The sequence below is a fragment of the Dendronephthya gigantea genome, unplaced genomic scaffold (assembly GCF_004324835.1).
Source record: "Dendronephthya gigantea isolate DGI-Jeju-01 unplaced genomic scaffold, DenGig_1.0 000178F, whole genome shotgun sequence".
In the NCBI taxonomy this organism is placed as follows: Eukaryota; Metazoa; Cnidaria; class Anthozoa; order Malacalcyonacea; family Nephtheidae; genus Dendronephthya; species Dendronephthya gigantea.
Genome location: NW_021163188.1, coordinates 335,340 through 352,370, shown reverse-complemented (window position 1 = coordinate 352,370; position 17,031 = coordinate 335,340). Strand labels below are relative to the sequence as shown.

The window sequence follows — 17,031 nt, the reverse complement described above, 5'->3', positions numbered from 1 at the left end:
TAGGAAAAAAACATTGATTTTAGATTTTTTCATTTAATTTAATTTAATCACCCACTTGATCAATATCTGTGTTAACCAATTCAAGAACACCAGAGTTGGCAGACAACTCTAGCTGATGGCAATACACATTATATCTTATTGGATCCATCTTGTTCAAACCACAAAACAAAAGGTTCATTCTACAATTAAATTAATATTATTTTATATTAAAACATATTCAAAGAGATTGCTACTGTCTTAAACACAAGATTTAAGACCAACTGCCACTTTGCTACTACCAATTTAAAATACTGTATGTTAATATAATTATTTCTGCACTTGAACATTTGAAATGATTGATAAGACCTACAATCTATGTCTTAGTTCAGCATGATATGTCATTTCAACCAAACATTCCAAAAAGGCACAAATGACTTCATCACGTTTTTCGGTAAGTGCAAATATTAATGATAACAAGCTGTTGAGGAAACCTTCAATCTCTAAAAAAAGATAAATAGTGAAAAATTAAAACATAATGAGCAACCTAAGATAACTAGATGTTAAAATACTATTACCTGCCTCACTGCATGTCTTTATCACATCAATGCAAACAGAAAATATTTCTGAAAGATTTTCACTTAAATCCTCTGGACCATCATCTTCTATTGTTGCACCGTTTGATTTAAGATAAGCTCGAAGTTCACCAACCTAATAGACATTAAGGTGAGGGTAAATTAATTAAGTTTTGTGGCACTTCACTCTGTATCAAGCAGGCATTACCATCCTACATAAATACACACACTATAAATCACCAGCATCGCAAAAGCTTATGTTTAATTCTTGCCTGTGGACCTACAACAAAGTTAGCACAATTTTTTTAACTGCACCTCGCTTGAATTTCAGATGGGCATGAATTGAACTGGAAATTAAGATCCTTCAACACTAATTGGTATCCATATATAATTATTATCTATATAATATAGATTTTACTATCCTGTCTTTCCATTTATATAATTATGTATATTGCATGCAAATCAAAATATAGAGTGCTCCAAGCTCATTAAAGTAGAAGAGAACATATAAATTTTAAAACATTAAAATCCTGAGATATCTGAATGTGGGAGTCGATTGTAAGTTATGGTGATGACTTACTTTTAAAATAGATACAAGCAAAACTCATGACCGAAACCAATATAAAACCATGCGAAACTACAAGAGTAAAATCTTACCTGTTCTCGTACAGCTATGCCATGAAATACAGGCAACACAGTATCCATGTGTATTTCTCTTCTTTCAAGTGTTTTTGCACAGAATAAATAGTAAATATAGATTAAAAAAAAATACAGAAATACAATCTGTAATACAAAATGTCTTCGCTCTTTCAAAATCAACACGTTTCTCTATCCCAGATGAGCCCGTGTTTAGAACGGATGTTTGTATTGTACGTCATGTTGCACATATATACACATTAAATAAATTGTTTTAGCAAAATATTAGTTCTTTCAAGAAAATATAGCTTTATAAATGACATTGCTAGATTGCCAAGCCCGAAAACGTGGCCTGGACATGACAACTGGTCTTATTTTGAATGCATTTTTGTGCATAATAATTGCAATCGTAAATTTAATTTTTTGCAAACATGTATCACTTTACAAGAAGTGAATGAATAATTCGCTTGATTGAGAAATTAGGACACAGCGGTAATTCAATTGTTTTTATTCTCTTGACTTGTTTTCACGCGACTTGATGATTTTATTAGAGCCACGTTGGATTTAGTCTAAAATGTTTCAGGTAGTTACGTAAAAATAACGTTTCAAAAAAGGACAATCTTGCGGAATTTTTTCCCGTGTTAAATTAAAAGTCAACATCATATTCAGCCCAGTTTAATTGCATTATCTTGGGGAGCATTTGAAGAGTGCGCTGCTCGCGGAAACCACTTTTAAATGATGTTAAAACTTCATCACAGTTCAGATGAGAAGGGATCATCTAGCTCGCAGATGACAGCATCGTTGCGTTCTAATATTCTAGGAATTGTTTTCTTGTAAAATTCATTGAGGATGTTTGCTGTTGATGCATCAAGACTTGTCAAAGATTTCTAGAGAGAATAATATTAAAGTTTTCACACAAGATTAAATACTTTTAAAACACAAGAATACGAAACGACTTATAGGAATATTTCCTACGAGACTAACCTGAAACCGATCATTACCAGATTTCAACAAGGAAACAAGAGCCATCTCTGCGGCAAATTTCAATGATGTGTTTTTTTCTTTCGATAAAGGAAGTAATCCAGAAATGGTAGATTTAAGAAATGATACTGGTATGTCATGTATCTTCTCGGAAATATAGTAGATGGCGTCACAAGTCAAAACTTGAATATCCAAAGATGAATGTTGTATTCCCTACACATAAGAAATATAGTGAAAAAAAATAAGAATGGTATTCCACCATAACCCACCGTTAACCTTTGTATGAAATGATTTATTTGCAAGATCAATGATTTGTACTAGACCTTAGTTATTGATGGAATAATCTCCTCAGGAAAATCTCTTTCTTTTACACAGTTGACAGCTGCGTAGCCCAAGCATTTTATTGCTGTTTTACAAATGGGAATCTAATAACAGATAGATCATGTATGATCTCAATATTTTCTTCAAACATAGATATAAATACAAGGATCACGAAGACAATTTCATGGATTAAATCAGTCTTCTTACCCGGTCGTTTGAAGAGAGTGTGTTTGTCAGTTGAAGTAAAGTTTCGAATAAATTAAGAAAAATCAATCTTTCACAGCAATCATAAAACAACGCAGATATTGTTAGACATCGACCATGACGTAATGTCCACTCAACCGTTGAATCGCTCACTTGAAAATAAATTTGTAGTCATTTACAATAAAGATCACGGTAAACTGTGATCAGTTGAAATCTGTGCTACGAGATCAAAGCATACCTAAAATATCAGTTTTCACCAAACTGGTTAACTCGTCATCAGGAGTAATTCTTGCCAAAGCCCCAAGACACCCAGCAGAAGCAATACGAATAGTTTCCTTCATAAAAAACACAAATGTTAAAACACTTGGACGACATGATAGCAGTTTACAGTAAACGGTATTTAATAAACCAAGTTGGTAATATTGAACATACCTCTGCATGACTTTGGAACGAAAGCAAGGTTTGTGTTAAATTTTGCCGAACATTGTCTCCCATCTTATTACCAACACTGAACAGAATTCCACGCAATGCCTGTTCTATAGTTTCTCTATATTAAAGATCGGTGTTTTAGCAAAATTTAGCGTTTTTAGTTTTGTGATTGCCATCATACAAATATGGAAAATCAGTAAAGTCGGCAAACCTGATTTGATTATCTTCTGTATTTTTTATTCCATTGTGCAGTTCAGTAAATAGAGGATCAACTCGGGAATGCAGTTTAACTAAATGTTGTAAAGCTGTCGACGACTGTTCACGGACTATTTTGTTTGGATCATTTAACGCCTTTATGAAAGTTGTTTGCAGCTGGGGTAAGAAAGGTTTTAAGACAATTCCTACCTGGGAATGAAACAATTAAATCAATATAGCATCTCGTTAAAATGTATGAAAGTAATGGAAGTTATAAGCTGTATATAATTTGTTATAACCAAGTTATAAAAATGACGTTAACATTTACCTTGACTAAAAGCAATCCCAAGGTCTGAAGTACAGCCACTTTAACATTCCAGCTGAAACGGTCACCTAAGATGCGTATTAGCGGTCCAGTAATACTGACGACTGAAGGTTTAAGGGCCAATGCTGATGTCAGTTTTATAACCTGACCCAGTCCTTCAGCCGCGTCTTGTTTAACATCAGGAGCCCCATTGAGAATTCCTTCCCGAAATATCGGCAGTAAAGGGGTAATGCCCTGAAAGAATATTTTGAACAAGATAATCGTTGTAAATGTATTGGTGAAAGTCCACCTAGCATGAACATCTAATGTAATGCCTTAAAGGCTTATTGAGCAATACGTTTCAAATTACCTTGGGCTTCGGAAGACAAAAGCCAGGAAGTTCATAATTATCCTCTAGATCATCAGATATATATCTGATAGCTCGACGAACATGAGGAATGTGTTGTATTTGTTCCGGTGGACCAAGTCTCTAAATGAATAACATGGAAACATTCTCATATTGATTCAATTCGCCTGAAACAAATTATTTATTGTCGTTTTCGTGAATTAACCTTTGTTACGGCGTTTAAAGCATTCCAACTGATCTCAACAACTTCATGGTCCGAATCGTTGAATCGTGATATGATAGAATGAAGCAACGCAGGAGTGTATTGCGATAGATCTGCCTTGGTTGACGTACAATATGAATGTAACAGATTTAGAGCAGCCTACAAGAGGAGTACAAGAGGATAATGAGTAACATATAGGCTGCTGTCATTTCCGGTATAAAACTTTACCTTTCTTATCGAAATTGTTTCATCTTTGCAATATTTCATCAAAACATCCAACACAATTTGAGTTCCTGAATCATTTCGAATTGCCAATATCAGTGTTCGAGAGTTCTCCAAATTCTAACAACATCAACGAAGTGGATGTGAGGTATACTTTGAGAATGATCTGATAACGAAGTTTTAAAAGAAAAACCCAAATAGGGCACCACAGGGCTTTAATTCAAATGAACTTAAATATTTCCTAACGCTTGAGATAATTGCGTTGAGAGTAATTTCTTATCATTAGGTAATCTTTTTTTCAGTTGATTGCTTTCATTATTTAGGAACAACTGCGATATTGGCGATGCTCTTAACTAAGTTTTGGCTGGTTGCAATTGTACTCACCTGGGACTGTTGATCAGGAGATGAAACATGGCTGATTGATCGTAAAAGAGCAGGAAGGATGTCAGACAAATGATCAGTTAAAGCGTCTCCTGCAACAGACGACATGGACGCCAAGGCTTGGGTATTCACAGGTGCGGCGATAAGCTGCAATGAACAAAAAGGAACCTATGAAATCTGATAACTCTGTAAAATTACCCAATCACTACGCAGTGGTAGTGGAAGTCGTCTCCGAACAGTGGCGAGGGCAAGTGTGCTCCAGATTAGAACAAGAATTACTATCGTGGTCTCGTGGTATAACAAATTGATTTACTGATATTGAAGATGGTTTCATGAAAGACGTATGTACCTGAGGAATGATAAACGGTAGAACCTCTTTACTTCGAACTGACATGATCTGGCGAAGTCCATCCAAAGTGTTCTCATGTTGATCAGGATCAATCTAATAAGTTCGTAGAATATTTTAAAATTGAACCAAACTATGACACGATCAAATCCAGAGCTTACCAGTTTCACAAGAAGAATAGGAATAATGTCGTTGATCGCTTTGACTCCGATTGTTTTGTACAGATTATTGAACGTTTGAGCAGCACAGCTTCTGACCTCTGCCAGTGGATCACACAATGCATTGCGAACTGTGGGGATAACCGAATCCACATACAACAAAACCTAAGAGAGTTAAAATCATGAAACACTTCTGATATTCCCGCTGTTATGAAAACAAAAATTAATTCCGAGTGTTATACACTATAGCACACCAGTACATTCATTTTCATACTAAATAATTTTCCCTTTTCGGTGTAAAAGCAAGTGAAGTCTCAGTTGTACCTGTTCTCTGCTTGTTGAGCCAATGATCTCACTCAGACCAATGCAAACTCCTTGTCGCTCAACGGCTTCATTGCTTTCCAACCCTCGCTCTAAAATCGGTATAATTTCAGGCAATATCCTCTCTCCCAGCTTGCGTACAAGATCTCCCAGTGTTCGAGCAGCGATCTAATAGGAAAACAAAAAATAAACATTTTCGTCGCATTGGATCAAATATTATTACTTTGATTACGATGTTTATCTATCCTTATTTTTGCACAAGATTTCGAGCTTGTCATGTCACAATTAAAAACTCGACATCAAACACCAACCTGTCGTTTATCCAGACTAGTGCTGGCTAAACAGCCCAGTAGTAATGAAAACAAAGTTGATAAGATTTCTCTCAAGACTCGGGGTGTATTGGGTACGACAACTTTCCACACATGAAGAGCAGCTTGACGGACTGGTAACGAGACATCAGAGCGACCCATGTACAGCCCTGATAACACTCGATTACGTCTCTCATATCCCAAACAGTCTATGATCGCCTGAGAAAGAAGAAACGTTGAGCGAAATCATTGAACTATACGCAAAATTGGGGGAATGGAAAGGGGAGTTGTAGATTACTTTTCTTCAAATGCGTAGTCTAACCCACCTGATTTGAATGGGAGGTTCCAAAGTTATCATCTTCCTCTCCTTCTGTCGTCATCTTGCCTGAAACACCCGATATCTTATACAACAAATCTCCCATTAACTGGATGGAAGATATACGTATCCTCCAATTATCATCAAACAATCCTTGTTCTAACTGAGGTAAGAATACCTCAATGGCTGTCGTTGCATACTGACTGACGATCCTTTGACCAGCCTTAAGTGAAGTACCACGTACGAACTCTGATTCATCTGAAAGTCCCTGTGTATAAAAATAAAACACATTTCTAACATCCTAAAACATGAGTAATAAATGGTTCAAACGCTTTTTTAGAAATAGTAGATATACCTTGAGTATAGAAGGAATGATATCTCCAACAAAAGGTGTAAATTCTGTGCCAAACGTCGACGGCAGATAAAGATAGAGCATTAAATATCCTTCTTTGATATGTGCTGCAATATCAGCCCTCTCTGTTGCAGAGATCACATCTGGCATCAACTGTGAAAGACGTTCAAAACCCAAACCGCACAACACCTCACTCAAACCTGAAAAGACAGGTTAGAGCTTTATGATAAAAACTTCGCGTTGTGACGCTGTTTCCGGACATAGTAGTACAACGTTATTTTAAAGGTCTTTTCTGAAATCTGCAGTCTGTGTACTAAGAAGCTAGGAAAACTAACCTTGTGCCGCACCAGAGCGATCAACACTACTTGTTTCAGATATCAAAGTCTCCATCAACCATGGCAGAAGATCTGAACAATTTCCTTCTCCCAGTTCTTTGACAAGAGCCCCAAGAGCACGTGCTGACACAGCGCGAACCTGGGGGGGCAGAGTTATTTGGTTAAACAAGAACTCTTTCTAAAGTTGATTGGATTACAAGAAGTAAACCTACCTCAGGGACTGGGTCTAATAAAGCTTGCTTAAGACCTGGCATTACTGAAGACAGATATGGATTAAGATCCTAAAAAATATGAACGATTTAAAGCTTAGACATCCTGTTTCCTTTTTTGAAACCCGAAAATTTCTAAATACATTAGACTTTGAATATCTCGTACTAACCTTCTGATCAGTCAATGAGTACATATTACCAATGATTTGTGCCGCCATTTTCTTCGTCTCTGTAGATCTAGACTCAAGAGCCCGATGAATGATGGGCATAATTATAGCTAATGACGGCGCATCAATCACATGAACAAATGACGTCATTAAGAGAACTTGAAGCGCTTCAGTGGTTTTCGATGTTGGGTCACTCAGAGCTTCCAGAAGAACAGGGGAAATGGCTAGAAATATGGAATGAAAATGATTGCATGACGTACAACTATAATATCCGCGAGTGAAGACAGTCTATGCTGGCCAACCTTGTATTTCAGGATTTCGTATGACAGAACCAATGTGTTTGAGCGCTTGAGCTGCAGCTTTCTGTACTTTGATATGAGAGTCTGTCAAGACTTCGATCAATCTTGGCACAATGTTGGGTAAACAAGAGGAAAGTTGCTTTGGGGCGCAATACGCCATCGCACCAAGCAGCTCAACACTCCCTGACAAACAAAATTTATCGAGCAGCGTAAGATAAATGAAAATGGTAACCCAACACAAGAAAAAGATTTTCACCTGTCTTTGTTCTCCAGGCATCTTCTGTGAGTGCTTTAAGTAGCGATGGTAAAAACAAGTTTAACTCCATGAGCACTCAGATTCCTCATCATAGCTCTGGCCGTGTCGTCTGTTGCCTGAAATATTGACCAATCAAATTTCATAACTTTATCATGTGATAACTCTATCAAATGAACCAGTCACAACGAATAGATTCACCTAAGGTGCACTATAAATGAAAAGTTGCGTTGACTGTATATAGACTATGGTATTTAAAGCTTATAAACAAGTTACACCTTTCGCATACAATTTTTGATTCAACTTACATCTCTGCGAATTGATTTCCATCGCCAAAACAGAGTAAAAGATGAGGAAGACATGAACTATGTATGGCTCAAATAATCGTCCAAGGATGTGGCAGAGAAGTTCAAATGCAAATAAAGCTCCTGTTCGCCAGAAAAAGATGATGAGCAAGAAGAGAAAGCTATAATTATTCCTCTACAATGGTCAATTAACCTTCTCTGTGTCTGTAGTTCTTTTTTATCTTGTATAGCGTCTTGCAAAGTTGACATTATATTCTGTTGTTTTAACGACAATATCCCCAAGCCTTTCACAAGAGAAGCTAGCCATACGCCGCTCCACGACGCTCGCCATAGACTGTTGGTCTAGTAACTAACAAGAGATAATGAGAGCAAAATCAAGCATCACTCTTCATTGAAAACGACAACAAACTGTTACAACTAACTTTTGTTAAAAGATTTTTATAATATCGGTGCTTCTTCCTTGATTGCTGGACAAGAGGAGGAAGACAGTTTGAGACCGCCTCCTGAACCTGGAAATAAATACGAATTTATAGTAAGTCATTGCAACGTTGAAGAAATATGATGCAAAGAGAACTCACCTGTGAGACGGTGTCGACAGAGCGCTAAGTAGTTATCTATATTGGATGAACCTTAATTGAAAAAATTGTCATATATGAACTGCGAATTAAAAAAAACTAATTTTTGCGAACAAGTACAAGTCCATGAGCAGAATCCAAATATCCACAAAAATGGATATTTAAAATACTCACCTTTGGATCTTCTTTGTCAAGATGTTTTGCTAAACATCCCATCATATGATAACGGACTGGCGAATAGTGTCATGTGAGGAGGATCTGGAGCTTTATCAAAGAACTCTTCAAATATTTCCAACAGAGATGAGGTATTGTCCTAAACAAAGGAAACATTGATATTTAAAGCGCAAATGATAAATCTTGAAAGTTTGTAGAACGTGATAACCTTATACCTTTCCCAAATGATTGACGGCAGCCAATGCAGCTTTTAACATTTCCCCTCGAACATGTTCATTGCAATCCCCGAGGGCCGTGGGGACGAAAAAGGTAAATAATTTAACGACCTAGAAATTAGTAAATAACAAATTTAGGTTTTTCTGGAGTGAATCCAAGCATCAAGACTATGCCATTCACCTCGTCATCTGTGAATAAAGTAGCCATGTCACGAAGTGCCTTCGCATCCCGCGCCTTTCCTTCCAACGATCTGGATATTTGTCTCCAACGATCCTTCCAAGTTCATCTCGCTTCAGGGCTGGAAGCTGAAATAATAACTATTCTGAACTTTCTAATTCAACTTATCACGGAGATCTGCATCTGTATGATCTAGTCTGCAGATAAAAATATAAAACACGTACCTTTAATTTGGCTTTGTAAACATCAATAAGTTGCACCAAGATCTCATCCGTGATACTTGGATGTTCTTTTACAGCCTCACACAAGGCAAGGCTAGCAGACTCCTGTATATCATCCACATCACATATAACATCCTGCGCCAGATTGCGACATAATCCCTCTTGGACAAAATATCCCATTTCGTTCCAAAGTCTAAGAAGATGTTTAACATTCACATCATATAATTAAATCACTAAATCATCTCCGATGATTTCAAATTACCAAAGCAGAACTGTACAAACCTGTCTGCGAATTTTGATGTTTCACTATCGCTGTCAAATCTTGTCGTCCAAACTCTTTGTACCACCGGATGGACCTCCACAGAATCTTGTTCCATGTTCGGTAAAATTAAGTTTAGAGCTTGAAGACATTGTATAGCAACATAGCGAAGAGATGAGACGGAGGAATAAAGTGACGAGAGAAGAACATTGATTTCTTCATCTGAAGCAATCGTACAGCCTTCCTCGCCACTTGAAGATTTCGATAACTCTACCATACTGACACAACCCAGGCGCTGGAAAAAATAATTAACTATTAAGTTATCGCCACATTTTAACTAAAAAAATCAGTTAATAAAATCAATTTTATGAATTGTTGCGGTCTTTTATTTGAAAAGGAATTTTTAAACTCAAGAATTACAGTTTTTGTTTCACAGTAGGTTTATTATTAACCGAAACTTACTTGTATTTTAGAAGTTGTGACGGAGTCAGAATGGTGTTGAATAATTTCTGTAAGCAATCTCAACATTTCCGCCCGAGGAAGGTTGCTCGGACCAGTCTAAGAAAATTACATTTGATATCAATGTTATACTGTATAATTACAAAGTGTTTACTAACCAGGAACTAAATGATGGTGAAATCTTATAGCTAGTACCTCACTATATCGTTCATCAATATCCTTTTCACGCATGCGCAGTCTACAGTGTTGCGCTAAAACTTCCATTGTTCTTTCTTTAACATCAACACTCAGGGCAGAGTTTGTTAGAATACACGATCATTTGGAAAGCAGAAGGAAAACGTCGTACACATTAACAGTTCCTTTTCATCACCCAGCCTAAAACAGAAAATATCACGAGTAAGACTCTTAATAGTAAGTTATCCTCTAAATATTGGATGAAGAGAGTATCATTATCCATTGTGACAGCCGCTAGATTCTCACCTGGCAGATTTTAAGCTTTCTTCGGACGAAATAGTTGTGTTATAAAGATCGTTAATCACTCTCTCCACCCCAGCAGCCAAATATCTTTCTTCCCAACGTAAACGCAATGGACAACGAGCTTGGTGCAGTTGTAATGTCAGCCATGTGATACGCTCACCTGGAAAGAAAATGTGACAAGAATGAATTGGAATAAATTCCAACCTTTTGTTCCTGCACATTTCACTTGATTTAAATTGAGTTGAAGGGTTTTTTAATAGCACTGTTATATTCCCTGCTTTGATTAGTTCAACATAATATTTTTGTAAGTTTGCATGGTGACATCAATAAGTATTTCATGAAGAATATTGCACTGATGAAGGCCCGGGTTAACGGACCGAAAGATATATATATATCAGAATAATATTGTCAAACCTACCTAAATAATGAATTTTCTTTGGAAACACGATATCTCCAAGCGTGATAAAAACGTGCAGAACACGTGGTGCAGCCAAAGGGGACTTAAACAGTGACGTAATAGATTGAAGTAAGATAGGGATGTGTTGTCTCAACGAAGGAACTTTCGTAGAGACAGCTGTCTGAGCCACCAGGCAAGCATGACTGATTTCTATATCGAGCTGAAATGATAATCTATAAGATAAACAATTTCATTAGAATTCTAACTTCGTGTGTACCCAATAAACTTACTTCTTCAATTCTTTTCCTAACTTCATTTTCTTTCTCGAGTTGTGCCATCATCGCTTCACGTTCTTTCTTCGTCATTTCAACATTTTCACTTGATATCTTCTTTTTCATTAATTCCTGAAACATATTTTCACTTCATTTTCACAAGCAGTACTAACAAACATCAAGATATACTGTAGACTTTCTTGTACTTATAATAAGCACCACTTGATTGAATAATTCCTGACAAACCTTCCTGAGTTGCAATTCCTCCAACTGTTCCTCGTAGGAATACGCTTTCGACTCTCGCTTCATATTATGATGCTGAAATCGTTCACCTTCCTTTATTCTAAAAAAAACGTTGTCAGTCTCTGCACTTTGCTGACTCTGGTAGTAAACGCTTAAAAATAAATGACTTACTCCATGACCCTCGACTGATCGTATAGAACACCTTCTGGTGTATTGAAAATTCCAAACTCCTCGTCTGTCACAGTTTCGAACTTGGAATTTCGCAACGTTTTTATGACGTAAGCCATCACGTCATCAAATATAATATTCTCCGCCTCTATAAGTAAAGTTCGTATGAGGGCTGGAAGTACCTAAAATATAAGATATGTTTGTGGTTAACTCCTGAGTTTTAGTTAATGCAGAAAGAGAGAGAAACAACAGCCAACGTCAACAAAACCAATGCTAAATGAATCCAAGAATGCTTGTCTATATTCATTGAGAATTTCAAAACCAACCTTTACATTTTTGCTCGACACAAACATTTTCAATATTTCGTCTTTATTATTTTTGATCAATTCCTCAATATTCAACTTGAGTTGCAGAGTCAAATCTCTCCACAGAGTTGGGTTGGATGAAGCTAGATGTGAAAAATAAATTGGATGAACCTACATCGGATATATACAGTTATTATTGCCACATTTAAATAACGAATATGAGATATTAAATAACACTGACTGTACCTATAAGTGGATGATGAGCGTCTTCTAAAACGCAGATCATAACGCTCGGAGCATATTTCTTGTCGTCACGATCTTTAAGTGGGATGGTGACAATATTCTCAAGAACTGAAGCAAGAATTCTTGGTGAGAAGTTCACTGTGTTTTCATTTTCGACTTTTTGATCTGAGACCACTTCAGTTTTCCTGAGCATTGATGAGGTGACCTAAAGCGAGGGAGGTAGGCTAAGACACGTTCATTTCTCCTGAGAAATACAGTTAAGCCTGGGACGCAACACAACACAACACAAACCTCTGAACTATTTAAAAGTTCTCTGAATTTCTCAAGCAGAATCATTTGCAACTTGATTCCTCCATCCTCCGCCAAGGAGCACAGTTTTGAAAAACAACTCTTCGCTTGTTGGCGAGTTTGATAATTCTGATGTGTCAGAGTGAACACCAGACCAGAGAACCACCAGCTAAGAGAGACACCAACATTAATAATAAAAACAAACTCGATTATTTTCCACTAACTTTGGATACCTTGCATTTTCAACACCGATTTTCTCGTCTGGATGACTCATCAACTTTTCAAGAATCAAGTGCAGCTGGTGGAACACTTAAGTGAAGAATTTTATTGAAAAATTGAGTCCGAAATAAAAAATGTAAAGTGGAACTACAAGATATGCTTTCTTACCCACTTCTGTAACGCTTGAAAGGAATTTAGTAGCAGTAAATATCTGACTCTTAGAATCAAAAACACAGTCCCAAAATGAACGAAGTTTTGAATCTGCAAACCAATGGATGGATTATTACAGATCTATTTGAAAACAATATAGTTCTTAGATAAAAATTATGAACATACCAATTTCAACATCTGATTGCCCAAGTTGTATCAATATTAACGTAGCTGTCAGTGCTTCAGAAATAACACTTGGTTGATGACTTTGAGTGAACACTTTTTCTACTGTCTAGAGATATACATAATATACGAAAATATCACAACTGGTGAAGTTGGTGAATAACATCATTACAAATGATAAAATGGTAATTAATGCCTGTGTCTTATAATCTACTGCATTAGCCTGATTACTGGTATCGTAAAGACAATCAAACTTACCTTCAGAAGTTGCGGTATTGTTGAAACTGCTTGATTCAAAGTATTACCTGAACAAAAATTTTATATAAGTTGAGAACATCACATTTATTCATTAGAAAAAAAATATCATTCTGAATCCCAACCTCTACAAGATGCTGCAATACAATTAAGATATCCTCCTCTGACCATTGAACTGGACTTTTTGTTCAACATGGCTTTCTAAAGAGATGAAGGAACAATGTCATAACTTCTGAATTCTGACCAGAGATTCTTATTCAACTTTTCATGTTAAACACAGTACAAATAAACCATACCTCAAACATTTGAAACAGGTTGCCAGGAACTTTATTGGTGATATGTAGACACCATTTCTTCAGCACAGTTAATGCCTGGACAATTACATTCTCATTAACTGAAAAAAATATATCAGAAATGTATAAATTTCCTTTTGAATGAAGGGGAGGACACCTTTGTGCAATTGCCTTTTAAACAAACTTTTTATTGTAAGATGTGTTGTTTTACCCTCTTGTTTCAGAAATATTTCCATCTTCTCAACAACCAAAGTTGCCAAATGCTCCAGTTGAGAGGAACCACTTACGGAGTTATTTTCAAGATTATAGAGACCTGAAAATACACTAGAAATGGTGGAATTAGTGCATAAAGAAATCAGCCATGACATAAAGCTCTTGTACTGTACCTTTCAGCACACCAACTCTATCTGTCCACACAGTCAATTTCCCTTCAGCTCCTTAATTGCAAGAAAAAATTGTTATAAATTGTATAAGTCAATATTTCAGTCTTGGAAAATTACCATGAAGAACAGCAAATAGTCTTTCAATCATTTCCTTAATGCACATCCAATCACTGCATTGTCGGGATAAGTTTTCCACACATAAGGCAGCTTCTTCTCTGATAAACTCATCTTTTGAATAAAGGTGTGCTGGAAAGAAAACAAGCAACATCTTCAGTTTGATGATCACTGAAAACCATGTAAAGTAATAAAAAAACAATCATACAATTTACCTGACAAACTTTTACAAAGAACTATAGCATGTTGTGACAGATCAATTGAAACATCTTTTAAAAGATGTGAAAGAGCTAAAAATGAACCAAGATGACATCATGTTAATGTTAAATGACAATTAATTTAAAACCTCATCACCAGGTGAGATATAACTTCACAAGAAAATTTTGACAAACCTTCGATGACCAGTTCAGGGTTACGAAGAAGGGATTTCTGTACTAGAGGTAAGATGGTTTCCTTAAATTCTTCATGACCAATGTGCTGAAGTAATGTTGAGCTTGCCTCCTAAAAAATTTATAAAATAGTTGTTACATTTGCCTTCATAACTGAAAAAGTTATCATAATAACCAGGCAATGAAAAAACAGCATTCACATCTACGAGATTTCTAACATCAACTAACAAGTAACAACACAGAATCGTTCAAATGATCATGGTATAGGGTTCAATTCAAATCATCTGTTACATCAATCCATCACTTACCAAATAGGTTGTCTCTGCTTTGACCTTTACCATAAATATTGTCTTCACATACAGATCAATAACATTTTTCTAAAAGAAAAATAAGTCACTTATTACCTAAACTACTAAGTAAAAGAGATTCAAATTACCAAACACTATGACAACAAACCATAGTCTCCTTTTCTTGAGTTTTATTGTGTTTCATCTTAGAGCAGAATGCCAGGAGTTCACTTACAGTACGCAAATAAACCTAAAGGTGAATTCTTCATTAATGTATAGGCAGACATTTATTTATTTAATTCACAGAAACATGTAACAATGAATACTTACAAGTGAGGTAGGAAAAGAGAATATTGCTTCAAAATAACTGGATATAATTTCTGGATTCTAAATAATAATTAAGAACTTTAATAAGCTCAGTACTTTTCAATTATATTTGGATTACCAATTAATTAACATCGAACGAAGATGAGATGATCAATGGTCAGAAGTGCATTGGAAAAGGAAAAAACAATTCTTTAGGGAATAAAAAAGACGACCAAATGTTTGGCTTAAAATGTTTTTATTCCAGATATCTAAAGGGTGCTCAACCAAGATCAGTACTTACATTATGAAGAATTCTGCGGAAATGATTCTTAGCAGACATTTGAATTTTCTTGGCTCCAGAACAAACAACAGACATTAATGAACACTGAGACTGGACAATCTTGTTCCAGAGAACTCCCTGGCGTTCATCAGCATTGTTGAAACCATGTGTGATAATGAGACACGACCATTTAAATGGTGGCAGGAGTGAACCTGGAACACTGTAAAAAAATGCATTAGATCTTATTTTAAATGTACATCAAACCTTGATCATGATCAAAATCCTTATTGTTTAAATCAAGCTAACCTTTGACCATGTTTAAGTCCTCTTGTAATATTTGACAACATGTTAACAAGTGGTTCTTTTGAAGCTTCAGCTGCCAGAGGAAATTAGATACATTGTCTCACACTTTAAGGAATAATTTTGTGCTTGAAATGCAAAAATATATTACCATGATTCATCAGGGTTGTCTTCACAGCTTTTAGCACCAGTGATCTTGAATAATTGTCACTAGAATTTGTCAGTATTTGAAGATTATTAGGACCTTCTTCAGGAGTTAGTATGAGAGTAATAATTGTTAATTATTGTTCTAATTCTAATTATTGTTGTAATTCTAATCATTATTGCTATAATTCTTACTTGTAGGTGTACAATGTTGATGCAATTATTTTTGCAAAGGCTTTTACTCCAAGTTGGGAAAATTCTAAAAGTAATAATTATTAATTGCTTGTGTAACTACTCTTGAAATGCCCAGATCACTACAAAGCTGAAATGATACAATTTGAGTTAAAAGGTTAATGTCAAGGGCATGCATGTGCCAAAAGCAATAACTTAGTTGCTTATCAATTTAATTTTTTTACCATAATTGGTGCAACCAGACTGGTTGTGGGCTAATGAGGTGGTGCTAGACTACCAGTTGGTTCACTTTCAGAGAAATTCTCAAGACTGGAGCATAGGAGGGTAACAATCTACTGATATACCTTTTACAGCTTTTGATAATAAATTGTGATAATAATTTACAAAATACCTTTCCATTTTATACTTGGAAACAGTAACTCTTCAAATACAATTCTTCGTTGTTCTAGTTTAGGACTGTTGACTTCGGAAATACAACGTACTAAGAGGTCTCCAAGCTATAGTAGTGAAGAATACAATTCATTAAATTACCGCTATAGGTTTACAATAAAAAAATTAGAGCCACATGAAATCATTTGTAAATTTTACAGAATTAACACGTTTACCTTTGAAGCCTCGGCCGCCATTTTGAATTGCTCACTTAGCTCCACTGAGCTCTATAAAAATCAGAATGCAGATTTTGCAGGTGATATATTAAGAAGAAGCTCGCCTTATGTTAACTTCCGCTCCATCATTTCCGGATATTTTATGGCTTCACATCCAAACATTGCGTTGTTAAAATGTGAGAAGAAGCACAGTGTTTTAGCACTGAAGTAATGGAAGGTATGGCAAATATTCAGAAACTAGCTAGACAAGCTTTAAAGACATTCAAGACTGCCAGTGGATTGCCCTTAAAAGAAA

The 17,031-nt window shown here is 35.8% G+C and overlaps 1 pseudogene; it reads right to left on the bottom strand.

Annotated features, from left to right (window-relative positions):
• Positions 1–1,498: 1,498 nt before the first annotated feature.
• Positions 1,499–16,806, bottom strand: LOC114538236 (annotated as a pseudogene).
• Positions 16,807–17,031: the final 225 nt, after the last annotated feature.